Source organism: Sciurus carolinensis, chromosome 7 (genome assembly GCF_902686445.1).
Source record: "Sciurus carolinensis chromosome 7, mSciCar1.2, whole genome shotgun sequence".
In the NCBI taxonomy this organism is placed as follows: domain Eukaryota; kingdom Metazoa; phylum Chordata; class Mammalia; order Rodentia; family Sciuridae; genus Sciurus; species Sciurus carolinensis.
Window position 1 is genome coordinate 129849140 of NC_062219.1, and position 15341 is coordinate 129864480.

The following is a 15341-nucleotide window of genomic DNA, read 5'->3' on the forward strand; positions in this document are numbered from 1 at the left end:
GTGTCTGATGAACATTTGGATCATCGGGTCCCTGGGGTAGTGGTTATTAAAATTTGTATTATAATTACATATAATTGTAGCCCATACTTCTGATTCTTGTGCAAGCTCAATTGTAGTTTCTGGTTTATAAGGAGTGATAATTTTTTTTGGAACAATGCCAAAAATTTCTATAGCATTAGTTATTGCCTTTTCTATTAACTTTCCCACTAATTCTGGATAACTCGCTAGAGTTATCTTTTGGCTATAGTGAAGATGGACCCAGTAAATAGGTCCTTGTTGCCAAAACACTCCTGTAGGACTTCCTATGGTGGCTATGATTATCAGTAATATAGGCTTGGTTGTATCTACCCGATCTAAATGTACCTTAGTAATTGGCATCTTCTACCTGACATAATGCTTTTCTAGCTTCTGTGGTAATTTTCCGGGGCGAGACGGGATCACCACTTCCCTTAAGAACATCAAATAATGGTCTAAGGTCTTCAGTTGTTAATTTTAAATATGGTCTTATCCAGTTTATATCTCCCAAATATTTCTGGAAATCATTTAATGTTTTTAATCTATCCATCCTAAAGGTAATCTTTTGAGGTTGTATTAAGGTTTTGTCAATAATGGCACCAAGGTAGGCAATGGGGCAAGAACTCTATAATTTATCCTCTGCTATCTCTAATCTGAATCGAAGATTTTTTACCAGTTCATCATATACTCTGAAAAGTTTGTCTTGATCAGGATGAGCTAATAAGACATGATCCATATACTGATAGATCTTTAGGTCTTTACCAGATTTTCCAATAGGCTGTAAAGCTTTGTCTACATAGACCTGACACACAGTGGGGCTATTGGCCATGCCTTGCGGTAATACTGTACATTCATATCTTTGATCATGTCCTTCGTGGTTAGTAGCTGGTACAGTAAAAACAAATCTACAGGTATCTTCCTTATGAAGTGGTACAGAAAAGAAGCAATCTTTTATGTCTAAAATTAAAATTCTCCAATCCTTTGGAATAGCAGACAATTGAGGGAGGCCAGATTAAGCTGCTCCCATTATTACCATTTGATTATTAATTGCTCTAAGATCTTGGAGGAGTCACCACTTTCCTGATTTCTTTTTAATTATAAAGATAGGTGTATTGAAAGGAGACATAGAAGGTTGTAGATGGCCTAAGGCCAGTTGTTGTCTTACTAACTCTCTGGTTGCTTGTAACTTTTGAGTATTGAGGGGCCACCGATCTATCCAAACTGCCTTTTGTGATTTCCATGTAATTTTTATTGACTCAGTGGCCCCCTCTGAAAACCCAGTCCCTCTTTATTACTCCTCCTCATAGCTTGGACAGGTCCAGTTATTCCCTGTGAATGTGCTCCCAGTCCTTTTCCAGGTATAGATCCCTGGTTCACCAAGATACTACAAGCTATTGGGTTAATATTCATATGTTCATTAGTCAGCTTGATCTGTAATTGTCTTAATATGTCTCTCCCCCATAAATTAATGGGTAAATCTCTTAAGACATAGGGTTGGAAAGTACCATAATTTCCTTCTGTATCTCTCCATTTCAATAACTGTGTACTCCGGGGTGGGTTTGAGGCAACCCCCAAACCTTGTAAGGTCTGGTCAGCCTTTTGAAGAGGCCAATCTTTTGGCCATTTTGTCAATGTTATGATACTAAGATCAGCTCCAGTGTCTAATAACCCATTAAATTCCTTGTCATTTATTCTTATAGTATACATGGGGTGAGTGTTTAGATCTAAGGCAAGCATGGTCATAGGTTCCCCCGTGGATCCAAACCCCAATTTATTTCTTTTATTCTTTTTTGCTAAATATTTGTCATGTTCACTGGGTATCACCAGTATTTGTGCTATTTTATCCCCCTGATTTATAACAGAAATACCTTTTGGGGAACTGACCATTATTTTTTTCTATCCCTCATAATCTGGATCAATTACTCCCAGTGTTATATGGAGTCCTCTTAGAGCAGTAGAATTGTTCCCTAATAGTAAATCTACTGTTCCCAATTTAAGAGGTCCATAGATACCCATAGGTATTAATTGAACCCCCATTTCTGGAGTTAGTACTACTCTGGCAGCAGCACAGAGGTCCAATCCCGCACTTCCTGTTGTATGTCTGATGAGGAATTAATGCATAATGGGTTCGAGGAATCATTCTGATGGGATTCGCCACTGGCCACCTTCAGGGCTCCAAATATTTGTGGGGCCTGAGCCAGAGGGCCCCTCATCTCATTTTATGGGAGTGGTTTTCCTTCAATGTTACTTACAAATTTACACTCACTTGCCCAATATTGTACTTTTTTACATTTTGGACATATTCCGGGCATTTTTTGGTATGTACTATGACTTGGGTTTGGACAATCCCTTTTAAAATGTCCTGGCTGTTCACATGAATAACTTTGGATAATTGCCCTTGCAAGTCCCCATGACCTTGTAATGTTTTCCACGCTAACAGCGGAGGTAGCTATCTGAAGATAGAACACTGGATCATACGTAATTTGTTGCTGTTGTTCAGCATATAGTCCCTGTCCCAGCAACATATCTAGGTTTCATTGATGGAAACCTGTGGCTGCGTTTCCACGAGCCTTCTTTGCACAGAGCTCTTGATTGGTTACTTTCCACATTAAATATTGTCCACCATGCAAAACTGCTCGACACATACTCACCCAATCACTAGAAGTCAGATTAAGTGTTGCGATGGATTCCACCATACTCACGGTAAACGGAGCTTGGGGCCCATAAGTAGCGACTGCCTCTTTAAGATTTTTACTGTTTTAAATTCTAGGACCTGATGAAATCACTGCCCCTGACCATTCGCCAAGACTGGGCAGGACAGTCTTAATGGGCCTTCCACAGGCTCCCAGCGAACCCTGGTATCACTTGGGACTCCACCACAACATGGCTGACAAGAGTGCCCACAAAATGTTGGGTCCTCCTACCTTTTATCATAAGGGGGAGCTGAGGGGGTAATTATCTCATGGTCTTTCCTGCCTTTTAGCAACTCTGCAATGTTAACTTGCCTATTTTCTAGTTCCACCCCACTATCTCCTTCCTCCTCAGAACCTCCTCCCTATTCTTGGCTACTCCAGCTAACTTCTTCCTCAATCTCTTCTAGCACTTTTTCTCCTTCTTTTAATACATTTTTTATGCCTCCTTTTTGATTTATTCTTTCAGACTGACCTCGTGATACTTCTGAACCCATCTTTTACTACTAAATAAATTTGATACAGGACAAAGACCACACTAACAGTAGTACAAACACACAAACAACACTAAATATACACACTCCAGAGCTCCTTTATCATCCTCTTTGTATTTCATCACCTGGCCAGCTATCCTGAGTGCCTAACTGCCTTAGAGAGAGACAGGGCCTCAGCTTACCTGAGTACCTAACTGCCCTAGGAACAGGGGCTCAGCTTTCCCTGGCCAGTTATCCTGAGTGCCTAACTGTCTCAGAGAGACAGTAGCTTACCTCACTACTTACTGTTTGGGTAGACAAACGTGTAGCAAGACCCTTGAATTTGGCAAACACACAAGCAACACAAAATACACGCACTTTTGCACTTCACTACCTGGCCAGCTATCTCGAGCATCTAACTGCCTTAGAGACAGGGGCTGTGGCATACGTTGCTACTCACCATTTGAGTTCTCGGGAGGGGAGACGAATGCAGAGATTATGTATGCAGAGTTCCCTGTACGCAGAGTTCTCCGTAGTACCCGTATGTTCCCTTTCAGATTTCCCCATATGCAGAGTTCCCCGTCAGAGTTCCCCGTATGGGCCACCATTTGAAACTGTCCAGGGGAGTCAATTTAGTGTGGGAGACAAAAGAGTAGTGAGGCTCTTGAATTCAGAATGGTTTATTGTAGATTCGGGAAACCCGCGGACTCTGGCGCTCGAGGAGAGCCGGTTTATATCCACTCCAGAGGGTGAAGGGTAGGGCTGATGCCAATTATGAGGCGAGGAGCTAGCTGTCCAATCATGGTAAAGGTCAAAATGAGCAGGCATGAGCAGGAGCACTCAGGAACACCTGTGCATGCATTGTGTGCGTGGAGTTAAATCATCTGGGTGTGTTTATGTTAATCAACCTCCTCACCACCAATGTGATCAAACCAACCTCTGGCTGGCTGCCAGGTACCATCTTGGCATAGTCCATGTGGCATAGCCCCCAACAGGGAGTCACTGGAAAAGGGAGACATACTGATGCTTCCAAGGGAAACCATCTCATCGAGGAGACCCTACCTAGCAAATGGCACTAAAGGAGTTAAGAAGCTGCTCTCAAGTTCCCCACAAGTGAGTCCTGTGAGAACTCAGCTGTCTCTTAACAAGACAGGAATAAGTCAATTTGACCAGCTTGATCTTAAACATCTAGAAAAACAGTTAAACCCAAAATATAGCCATTATTGGGCATTTAAATGAAACAATAGTTAAATGTAACTTATAAAATACACTGTGTTAGCCCACAAGAATAAAGGTTGGGAACTACAAAAGAGAGATTCTTAGGCAAATGTGCCTGATATCTATCAAGAGAAACTGCCAGAATCAGAAATTTTTAGTCAGTTTAAGGTCTACATACCTTCCTAAGTTACACAGGTAGGACTAATTTATGTTTGCTTGTATGATTATCTAGCCCTAAGTAACAGAAGTATAGAGATCTCTACTAAACACAGGTTATACCAATAAAAGGATATTTCACAAAAATAAGATGACATCAAGTAGATTAATTATATTTTCCTGGGACATCAATGACTTTAAGATTTAAATGTGGTGTTTACATTCCTGATAACTTGGACAATGTTAAGGTTTCCACATAAAGGCCTTGTCCTCTCTAGCCTTTGTTAGGGCTTCTTATGGGAACAACTTCTAAGTCCTTCTACCTCCTGGTGATAGATTATTGACTTTTGTCATCTTCATGGTATTCATTGGCATGTTACACATTCTGCAACATTTATTTTGTGTTAATCTCATTTCAGTACTCATGTCTTTTTGTTCTTTTCTCATAGAAGCACCCATCCCCAGTTGACTTTACAACCTTCTCTTCCCCAACCAGACTTCTTTGGACCCCTCGATTTTTAAAAGGGAATTTGAAACTGCTTGCCCCATGCTGCCCCCTTCCAACTCAAAAGAGTCAGAGTGGTCACCACCCCTTTTCTTACAGCAGCAAAGAGTTCCTAAATCAAAAGGGGGGAATGAAGCCAGAATTGGGGACAGGGAGTTAGTGTAGAAATAGGAGATAAAATCTAATGGAGGAAATGGAGACCTTGAAAGCCATCTGCCTCTGGAAGTTGGAGACTGCCCCTCGGAGAATGGAATTTCAAGGACCTGCAAAGCCCATTGATTACCAGATTTACCTGGCTGAATTGCATTGGCCCTTCCTCTGCCCATTTGCTTCTCACTTTATGCATCTCACCTGCAAAACAAGGCCTAGTCACATAGGCAGGAAGAGGATTAAGGGGGGAGAAAACTGGAGAATAATAGAGACCTTAACCTATAAAGGATGTAAGTTGTGCTCACTTCTTGGGGCTTTAGAACATCAGCCATGGCCCCCTTCTCCCTCCCGGGAGAGGTCTGTATTATTACCTTTGAATAGAACCTGCTTTATATGCTAAAGCCTACTATAATGTTAGGATTAGCCTGCATACTGTTCCTTATAATACTTGCAGTTCTTAAATGTTTCTGTTCCATTTTCAACAAGAGAATCACAAGGGTTCAGATCAATCAAGTCCTCCTGAAGGAATCCCTTGTCCAAATTAATACGAATGGGGGAAATGTTGGGAGAAATCCTGGTTCTTGACTGGCAGCAGTGAATGTCTCAAGCATGTAAACATGTAGTGAGGAGCTTTCTGCTTCTTCTACCTAGGAAAGTAAACAACTGCCCCAAATTGACCTAGTGTTACCAAGGGAACCTATATATGAACCTGGTGGTTTGATCCCCTATGGCACATTGTGATTGGGCAAGAAACCTATACAATGTATGGCCATTCCTGCAATAAATGAGTTTGCAGGCTGTTCACCACAAGCCTGCTTCCACCCAACTCCTGGAGTCTGGGGTCCTGACTCTGCATCCTTACCAGCATCTTAGCTAGCCTGGCACAAACTACAATACACTGACAAAGCAGTCTGACAGAAATGAGAGCATGCAATAGGCCTGTCTCAAGGACACATGGAACCCTTTCTTACATGCCTTCTATCTTTGTAGTTCACTTTTCTACCTTCCATCACCTTCCCAAAGTTACATAGGTCTGCATCAGATTTGGGATTCACTTCTGATATGCATAAGTCACTTCCATTTCACTTTGGTAAGTGGAATAAACAGTATCAGAGAAGAGAATTGTGAGTATCATCTCAAATTATTTTGAGAACACCAGAGTAAACTGTTAGAAAAGGTCGACTTTGCATTCAGGTAGCTCTGCATTGCCCCATCTGGGCCCAGCAGCTTAGTTAGGTAAATGCATCTATCTTGTGACCATTTTTCTCAAGAAAAATATCAGATTAGTGCTTCTTGCTGCATAACACTGGGCTAAGTTGAAAGTGTGCTCCCTCAAACTATAGTAACAAATAGACTGACAAAAATACATGAAAAATCATCAGAAGAAAAACTGTGATTCCAAATGATAATTTTTATTATTAGGACCTCCAGTAACAAGTACAAAATGAATAAAACTGACTTCCATGAGTGGTGCAATAATATGTGTGAATGACATGCTCCACAGCTACCAAGTCGTGCAGGCAGTCCACTGATTGTTGCCTGGAAGCAGCAGGTGAAAGGTACAGTGGCAGAGTGGCAGCCCAGGTGGGCGAAGTACAGGCAGCCAGCCCCCACTGCCCTGCAGAGCCTGCCCTGGTGGCATGGACCTGAGGTGCCAAGCTGAGCCCTGGCAAGCATATCCATCACCCAGGCAATGCAGCCTGCACACAGTATGGATGCCAGTTGCATATGCTCTTGATGCATCTCCACAGCACCAGACACCCCACTGAGCATGCACAATAAGTGACTTCAGCCTCTCCCTTTGCCCAGCAGGGAGAAAATCAAAGTAAAAACATCCAGATGTGATCCAGGACTGAACAATAGAGTTAGTACTTTTCAAACCCTAATTAGCATAAGTTTAGACCAAGCACAGTGACCCAGGTTGTGTGCAAACCCTTAGACTTGCACACCGCATCCGAGGAAACATGGTGTGGGTGCTGAGCTCTGGGTTCCAAGAGTCCTGTTTACTCATCAATAAATCCTGCTCTCACACTTGCTCATCCTGGTCTGTGGATTTCATTCTTCAAATCACAGGAGAAGAACCCAGAAAGAAGAATGTAATGGTAAGCTGCTGGGGTCTGCTGCACCCCGGGAGGTAAGGCCCACCACTAAGAGCTGGGATACTTGTGTGCACCCACCTGGCAGCAGGAATTGTGAATCTCATTTCATCTCAAAACTCTGGTTTCAGGAGGACAAAGAGTTTAATGATAGATGCAGAAAGAATTCACTCAAGTTAAATCCAATTAGGGACCTAATACTAAAGCTACAATAGTTCCTTGGAGATACAGTAAAACCAAATTTATGTGCAGATGACTGATAAAAAGTAAGAGTGCTGACAGTAATAATACAAGACAACACAGAAGTCACAGAAAGCTGAGAAATATCCCAGAGGCCCCAGAGCCCTTCTTCTTTCTAACTTCTGGATCCACCACCGAGTGCTGCTGAATCTGGATCCTGTACACAGGGACATGGAATTCCAGTACACCTAGAGGACATGATTGTAAATGATTCTATCAGGAAAAATGTCCTAGGGCTCCCAACCCTCTCACCAAACCCCTTGCTCAGAAACACAGTGAGATCTGTCCTGCTGAGGAAATGTCACATGTGCTGTGAGCAAACCAGAACCTCAGGCCCACTCACCTTGGTGGTAGTGCTGAAGACAAGCTCTGCACTGGTCCTTCTGACAAGGGGCAGTTTCCCAGGAACTATTTTTACCCTCTGGGTTTGTGGAGCTCTTGCCTCCCATGAACCACCACCAGGACTCCAGTTGTCATAGTGGACACCTGTCAGGGAGAAGCAAAGTCCTGCAGAACTAAGTCCCTGAAGGATGACTTCCCACTCCCTCTACAATTACTTCATTTTTTTGACTCAGAAGTTATCTTGGTCTTAATTGGGGCTCAATTATTTTAATAGAAGTTTGTGCAGTGAGAAAGTGAACAACCAGCCACATGTCTGTCTCAAGGGTCTCTGTGTTGCTGGCCTCTCCTCCTCCTCCCAGTGCTCCATGCTGGGAGCCAGTACAGGGACAGCTTCTGGGTAACAGAGGAGGCACTTTCCTTCCTTCTCCACTCCTTCACATTCAGAAACAGAATTGATGATGACCTATGCTCAGTGCTCTGCTTTCTGACAAAGTCCCTAACATGGACCTGCACTGGATGGTCAACTTACTCTATTTAAACACATCTTAGGTCTAGTTCTTTCTCAGAAGTGATTGCTTTATTTCTTGTACACTAAACAAAAAATTGGACTCAGGAACTACAAGGGCTCACCCCCACTTTCAAAAGTTCAGTCCTACCATGTAGTTTCAAGGTCTCGTGTATAATTCTTACATGTCTGAGCATGTTCCTCCTATTTTTATTCACTTATGACCGAGGAGGAACTTCTCGTCCCTGGTGCAAAGGAATGTGGATAGGTGTGGACACAGGGATGAGAAGAGAGGAGAGGGAAACACTTTTTTCAGAAGGAAGTGTGGTGAGAGGCTGGCCCGGGAGGCAGGCTCCTGGTCCCTGGGCTTCCTTCTGAGACCTCTGTGACAGTACCTAGCAGTGTCCCTGGCACACAAGATAATCTAAAATACTTGTGCCCCAAAGGCAAGTCACCTGATTTACTTTCCCTGATTAGAAAGAGGACCCTAGGCCCCTGTGGTAGAGTACATTTCACATAGACAGGTGAGGTGAACTACAAAATGAAAAATCACAAGATTTCCTTGGGGCAATAAGGATCACTTCCCTCTCAGGTTTCTCATTTGGTTGAAAGACTCACAAATTCCTTTTCTTCCATTTTGAGGTGTATTTAAATTTTTGTGAAAGCTCCATCCTGCTCTAGCTAGTTTAAAAATCCAGATGGTTTCCTCGAGGACTTGCCCCCTCTTCAGAAGGCTCATCAGGGAAGACAGTGCCCTTGTGCCAGGTGCTGTTCAAGGAGAGGAGCCTAACTGCAGACTTCTTCAGGTTTCAAAATCATCTTCTGCTGAAAAGTTGAGAGAACATTACATTTTTCTGAATAAAGATAACTAATAAAATGAATGATCACTGTGCCTACCAGGTATGAACTGGAGGATCTGCGTGCAGCAGCTGGTGCTGACGATTCCTCTTCCCTGAGCGTGAGCTCTCATTTTAGTGTGTGCACTCAATGCTTGGTACCAACTGGCTCTAAAACGTCTTTTCCCTGTGCTTGTAGCCCTAGTGCATTTCCAGTCGTGTGCATCAAATTTTGTGGAAATACTCATTTTTTTTCTAGTGCTATTGAGAATGATTTTATTCTCATCATTTTTAATATTTTTTAAATTTATTTTTATTGTAAACAAGTGGGATACATCTTGTTTCTCTGTTTGTACATGAACTAGAGGCACACCACTTGTGTAATCATACATTTACCTAGGGAAATAGTTTTTGATTCATTCTGTTATTTTTTTCTCCATCCCACCCCTCAAACCCCTCCAATCCCTCTTATCCCTCTATAGAGTCCCTCCTTCCTCCATTCCTCCACCCTTACCACCCCCATATATGTCATCATCCACATATCAGTGAGATAATTCGTTCTTTGGTTTTCTGATCTTGGCTTATCTCTCTTAGCATGGTATTCTCCAACTGCATCCATTTGCCCCCGAATGCCATAATTTCATTATTCTTTATGGCTGAGAAATATTCCATGGTATATATATACCACAGTTTCTTTATCCATGCATCAATTGAGGGGCATCTAGATTGGTTCCATAATCTAGCTATTGTGAATTGAGCAGCTATGAACATTGTTGTGGCTGTATCTATGTAGTACACTGATTTTAAGTCCTTTGGATATAGGCCAAGGAGTGGGATAGCTGGGTCAAATGCTGGTTCCATTCCAAGTTTTCTAAGGTATCTCCACACTGCTTTCCAGAATGATTGCACTAATTTGCAACCCCACCAGCAATGTATGAGTGTACCTTTTTCCCCACATCCTCTCCAACACTTATTGTTGCTTGTATTCTTGATAATCGTCATTCTAATTGTGGTGAGATGGAATCTTAGGGTTGTTTTGATTTGCAATTCTCTTACTACTAAAGATGTTGAACATTTTTTCATATGTTTGTTGATTGCTTGTAGATCTTCTGTGAAGTGTCTGTTCATATCCTTAGAACATTTGTTGATTGGGTTATTTGTATTATTCATGTAGAGTTTTTTGAGATCTTTATATATTCTGGAAATTAGTGCTCTACCTGAAGTATGAGTGGGAAAGATTTTCTCCCACTCTGTAGGCTCTCTCTTTGCATTGCTGATAGTTTCCTTTGCTGAGAGAAAGCTATTTAGCTGGCATCTGTCCCAGTTACTGATTCTTGCTTTATTTCTTGAACTATGGGAGTCCGGTTAAGGAAGTCTGATCCTGAGCAAACTGGATGAAGATTTGGACCAAATTTTTCTTCTATAAGATGCAGGGTCTCTGGTCTGATTTCAAGGTCCTTGATCCATTTTGAGTTGATTTTTGTGCAGGGTGAGAGATAGGGGTTTACTTTCATTCTATTGCATATGGATTTCCAGTTTTCCCAGCACCATTTGTTGAAGATGCTATCTTTTCTCCATTGCATATTTTTGGAACCTTTGTCTAGTATTTGAAAATTGTATTTATTTGGGTTTGTGTGCATGTCCTCTATTCTGTACCATTGATCTACCTGTCTATTTTGGTACCAATACTATTCCATTTTTTTTACTATTGCTTTGTAGTAGAGTTGAAGATCTGGTATTGTGATACCCCATGCTTTGAACTTTCTGCTAAGGATTGCTTTAGCTATTCTGGGTTTCTTATTCTTTGAAGGTGTGGTATTGTGATACCCTGGTTCACTCTTCCTGCTAAGGATTGCCTTAGCTATTCTGGGTTTCTTATTCTTCCAGATGAATTTCATGATTGCTTGCTCTATTTCTGTAAGGTACATCTTTGGAATTTTAATTGGAAGTGCATTGAATCTATATAGAACTTTTAGTAGTATGGCCATTTTGACAATATTAGTTCTGCCTATCTAAGAACATGGGAGATCTTTCCATCTTCTAAGCTTTCCTTTAATTTCTTTCTTTAGTGTTCTGTAGTTCTCATTGTAAAGTTCTTTCACCTCTTTTGATAGACTGATTGCCAAATATTTTATTTTTTTCGGAGCTTTTGTGATTGGGGTAGTTTTCCTAACTTCTCTTTCTGAAGATTCATCACTTACGTAGAAAAATGCATTGGATTTATGAGCATTAATGTTATATCATTTTACTTTACTGAAATCACTTATAAGTACTAAAAGTTTTCTGGTGGAATTTTCCTGGTCCTCTAAATATATAATCAGTCATTAGCAAATAGGGATAGTTTGAGTTCTTCTTTTCCTATTCATATTCCTTTAATTTTCTGGGTCTAATTGCTCTGGCTAGAGTTTCGAGGACAATGTTCAGTAGAAGTGGTGAAACAGAGCATCCCTGCCTTGTTCCAGTTTTTAGGGGGAATGCTTTCAGTTTTTGATCATTTAGAATGACATTGGTCATGGGCTTAGCGTAGATGGCCTTTACAATGTTAATGACTGTTTCCACCATTCCTATTTTTCCTAGTGTTTTCAGCATGAAGGGATGCTGTATTTTATCAAATGTTTTTTCTGCATCTATCGCAATAATCATGTGATTCTTGACTTTAAGTCTGTTGATATGCTGAATGACATTTATTGATTTCTGGATGTTGAACCAACCTTGCATCCCTGGGATAAAACCCAGTTGATCATGGTGCACTATCTTCTTAATATATTTTGTATGTGATTTGCTAAAATTTTGTTGAGAATATTTGCATCAATGTTCATTAAGGATATTGGTCTGAAATTTTCTTTCCTCGATGTGTCTATGTATGGTTTAGATATCAGGGTGATATTGGCTTAATAGAATGAGTTTGGGAGCATTCCCTCCTCTTCTACTTCATGAAATACTTTGAGCAGTATTGGAATAAGCTCTTCTTTAAAGGTTTTGTAGCACTCAACTGAGAACCCATCTGGTCCAGGATTTCTGTTTGTTGGTAGGCTGTTGATGACTTCTTCTATTTCATTACTTAAAATTGATCTATTTAAGTTGTGTGTGTGTCCTCCTCATTCAGATTAGTCAATTTATATGTCTCTAGAAACCTGTTGATGTCTTCAAGATTTTCTATTTTGTTGGAGTATAAATTTTCAAAATAACTTCTGATTAAGTTTTGTATTTCAATTGTGTCTGTTGTGATATTTCCTTGTTCATTCTGAATTTTAGAAATTTGGGTTTTCTCTCTTTTTCTCTTTGTTAGTGTGGTTAAGGGTTTATCAATTTTGATGATATTTTCAAAGAACCAACTATTTTGTCATTTTTTTTCAATTGTTACTTTTCTTTCGGTTTCATTGATTTCAGCTCTGATTTTAACTATTTCCTGTCTTCTACTACTTTTGGTGTTGCTCTGTTTTTCTTTTCCAGGGTTTAGAACTGTAGTGTTAGTTCATTCATTTGTTGATTTTTTCATCTTTTATTGAATACGTTCCATGAAATAAATTTTTCTTTAAGTACTGCTTTCATAGTGTCTCAGAGATTTTGATATGTGGATTCTTTTTTTTTTATTGTAAACAAATGGGATACATGTTGTTTCTGTGTTTGTACATGGCGTAAAGGCATACCATTCTGTAATCATAAATTTACATAGGGTAATGTTGTTTGATTCATTCTGTTTTTATTCCCTTCCCCCACCCCTCCCACCCCTCTTTTCCCTCTATACAGTCTTTCCTTCCTCCATTCTTGCCCCCTCCCTAACCCTAACTCTAACCCTAACACTAACACCTCCCACCCCCCGTTATGTGTCATCATCCACTTATTAGCGATATCATTCATCCTTTGGTTTTTTGAGATTGGCTTATCTCACTTAGCATGATATTCTCCAATTTCATCCATTTGCCTGCAAATGCCATAATTTTATCATTCTTTATGGCTGAGTAATATTCCATTGTATATATATACCACAGTTTCTTTATCCATTCATCAATTGAAGGACATGTAGTTTGGTTCCACAATCTGGTTATTGTGAACTGAGCAGCTATGAACATTGATGTGACTGTATCTCTGTAATATGCTGATTTTAAGTCCTTTGGGTATAGGCCAAGGAGTGGAATAGCTGGGTCAAATGCTGGTTCCATTCCAAGTTTTCTAAGGAGTCTCCACATTGCTTTCCAGAGTGGCTGCACTAATTTGCAGCCCCACCAGCAATGTATGAGTGTACCTTTCTCCCCACATCCTCACCAGCACCTGTTGTTGCTTGTATTCTTGATAATCACCATTCTAATTATGGTGAGATGGAATCTTAGGGTGGTTTTGATTTGCATTTCTCTTATTACTAGAGATTTTGAACATTTTTCCATATGTTTGTTGATTGCTTATAGATCTTCTTCTGTGAAGTGTCTATTCATTTCCTTAGCCCATTTGTCAATTGGATTATTTACATTCTTGGTTAGAGTTTTTTGAGTTCTTTATAGATTCTGGAGATTAGTGCTCTATCTGAAGTATGATTGGCAAAGATTTTCTCCCACTCTGTAGGCTCTTTCTTTGCATTGCTGATAGTTTCCTTTGCTGAGAGAAAGCTTTTTAGTTTGAATCTATCCCAGTTATTGATTCTTGCTTTTATTTCTTGTGCTATGGGAGTCCTGTTGAGGAAGTCTGGTCCTAAGCCAACATGTTGAAGCTCTGGATCCTACTTTTTCTTCTATAAGATGCAAGGTCTCTGGTCTGATTCCGATGTCCTTAATCCATTTTGAGTTTAGTTTCATGCATGGTGAGAGATATGGGTTTAGTTTCATTCTGTTGCATATGGATTTCCAATTTTCCCAGCACCATTTGTTGAAGAGGCTATCTTTTCTCCATTGCATATTTTTGGCCCCTTTGTCTAGTATAAGAAAATTGTATTTATTTGGGTTTTTGTCCGTGTCCTCTATTCTGTACCACTGATCCACCTTTCTGTTTTGGTACCAATACCATGCCATTTTTGTTACTTTTGCTTTATAGTAGACTTGAAGATCTGGTATTGCGATACCCCCTGCTTCACTCTTTGTGCCTAGGATTGCTTTAGCTATTCTGGGTTTTTTATTCTTCCAGGTCAATTTCATAATTGCTTGCTCTATTTCTGTAAGGTACATCATTGGAATTTTAATTGGAATTGCATTGAATCTGTATAGCACTTTTGGTAGTATGGCCATTTTGACAATATTAATTCTGCCTATCCAAGAACATTGGAGATCTTTCCATCTTCTAAGGTTTTCTTTAATTTATTTCTTTAGTGTTCTGTAGTTCTCACTGTAGAGGTCTTTCACCTCTTTTGTGAGATTGATTCCCAAGTATTTTATTTTTTTTGATGCTATTGTGAATGGGGTAGTTTTTCTAATTTCTCTTTCTGAAGAATCATCACTTATGTATAAAAATGCCTTAGATTTATGTGCATTGATCTTATATCCTGCTACTTTACTGAATTCACTTATGAAATCTAAAAGTTTTCTGGTGGAATTTCCTGGTTCCTCTAAGTATATAATCATATCATCAGCAAATAGGGATAGTTTGAGTTCTTCTTTTCCAATTTGTATCCCTTTAATGTCTTTGGTCTGTCTGATTGCTCTGCCTAGAGTTTCAAGGACGATATTGAAAAGAAGTGGTGATAGAGGGCATCCCTGCCTTGCTCCAGTTTTTAGGGGGATTGCTTTCAGTTTTTCACCATTTAGAATGATATTAGCCATGGGCTTAGCATAGATGGCCTTTACAATGTTAAGGAATGTTCCCACTATCCCTATTTTTTCTAGTATTTTGAGCATGAAGGGGTGCTGTATTTTATCAAATGCTTTTTCTGCATCTATTGAAATAATCATGTGATTCTTGACTTTAAGTCTGTTGATATGGTGAATTACATTTATTAATTTCCTGATGTTGAACCTACCTTGCATCTCTGAGATGAAACCCACTTGATCATGGTGCACTATCTTTTTAATATGTTTTTCTGTGCGATTTACTAAAATTTTGTTTAGAATTTTTGCGTCGATGTTCATTAAGGATATTGGTCTGAAATTTTCTTTCCTCGATGTGATGTTGTTTCTTTCTTCTCATTTAC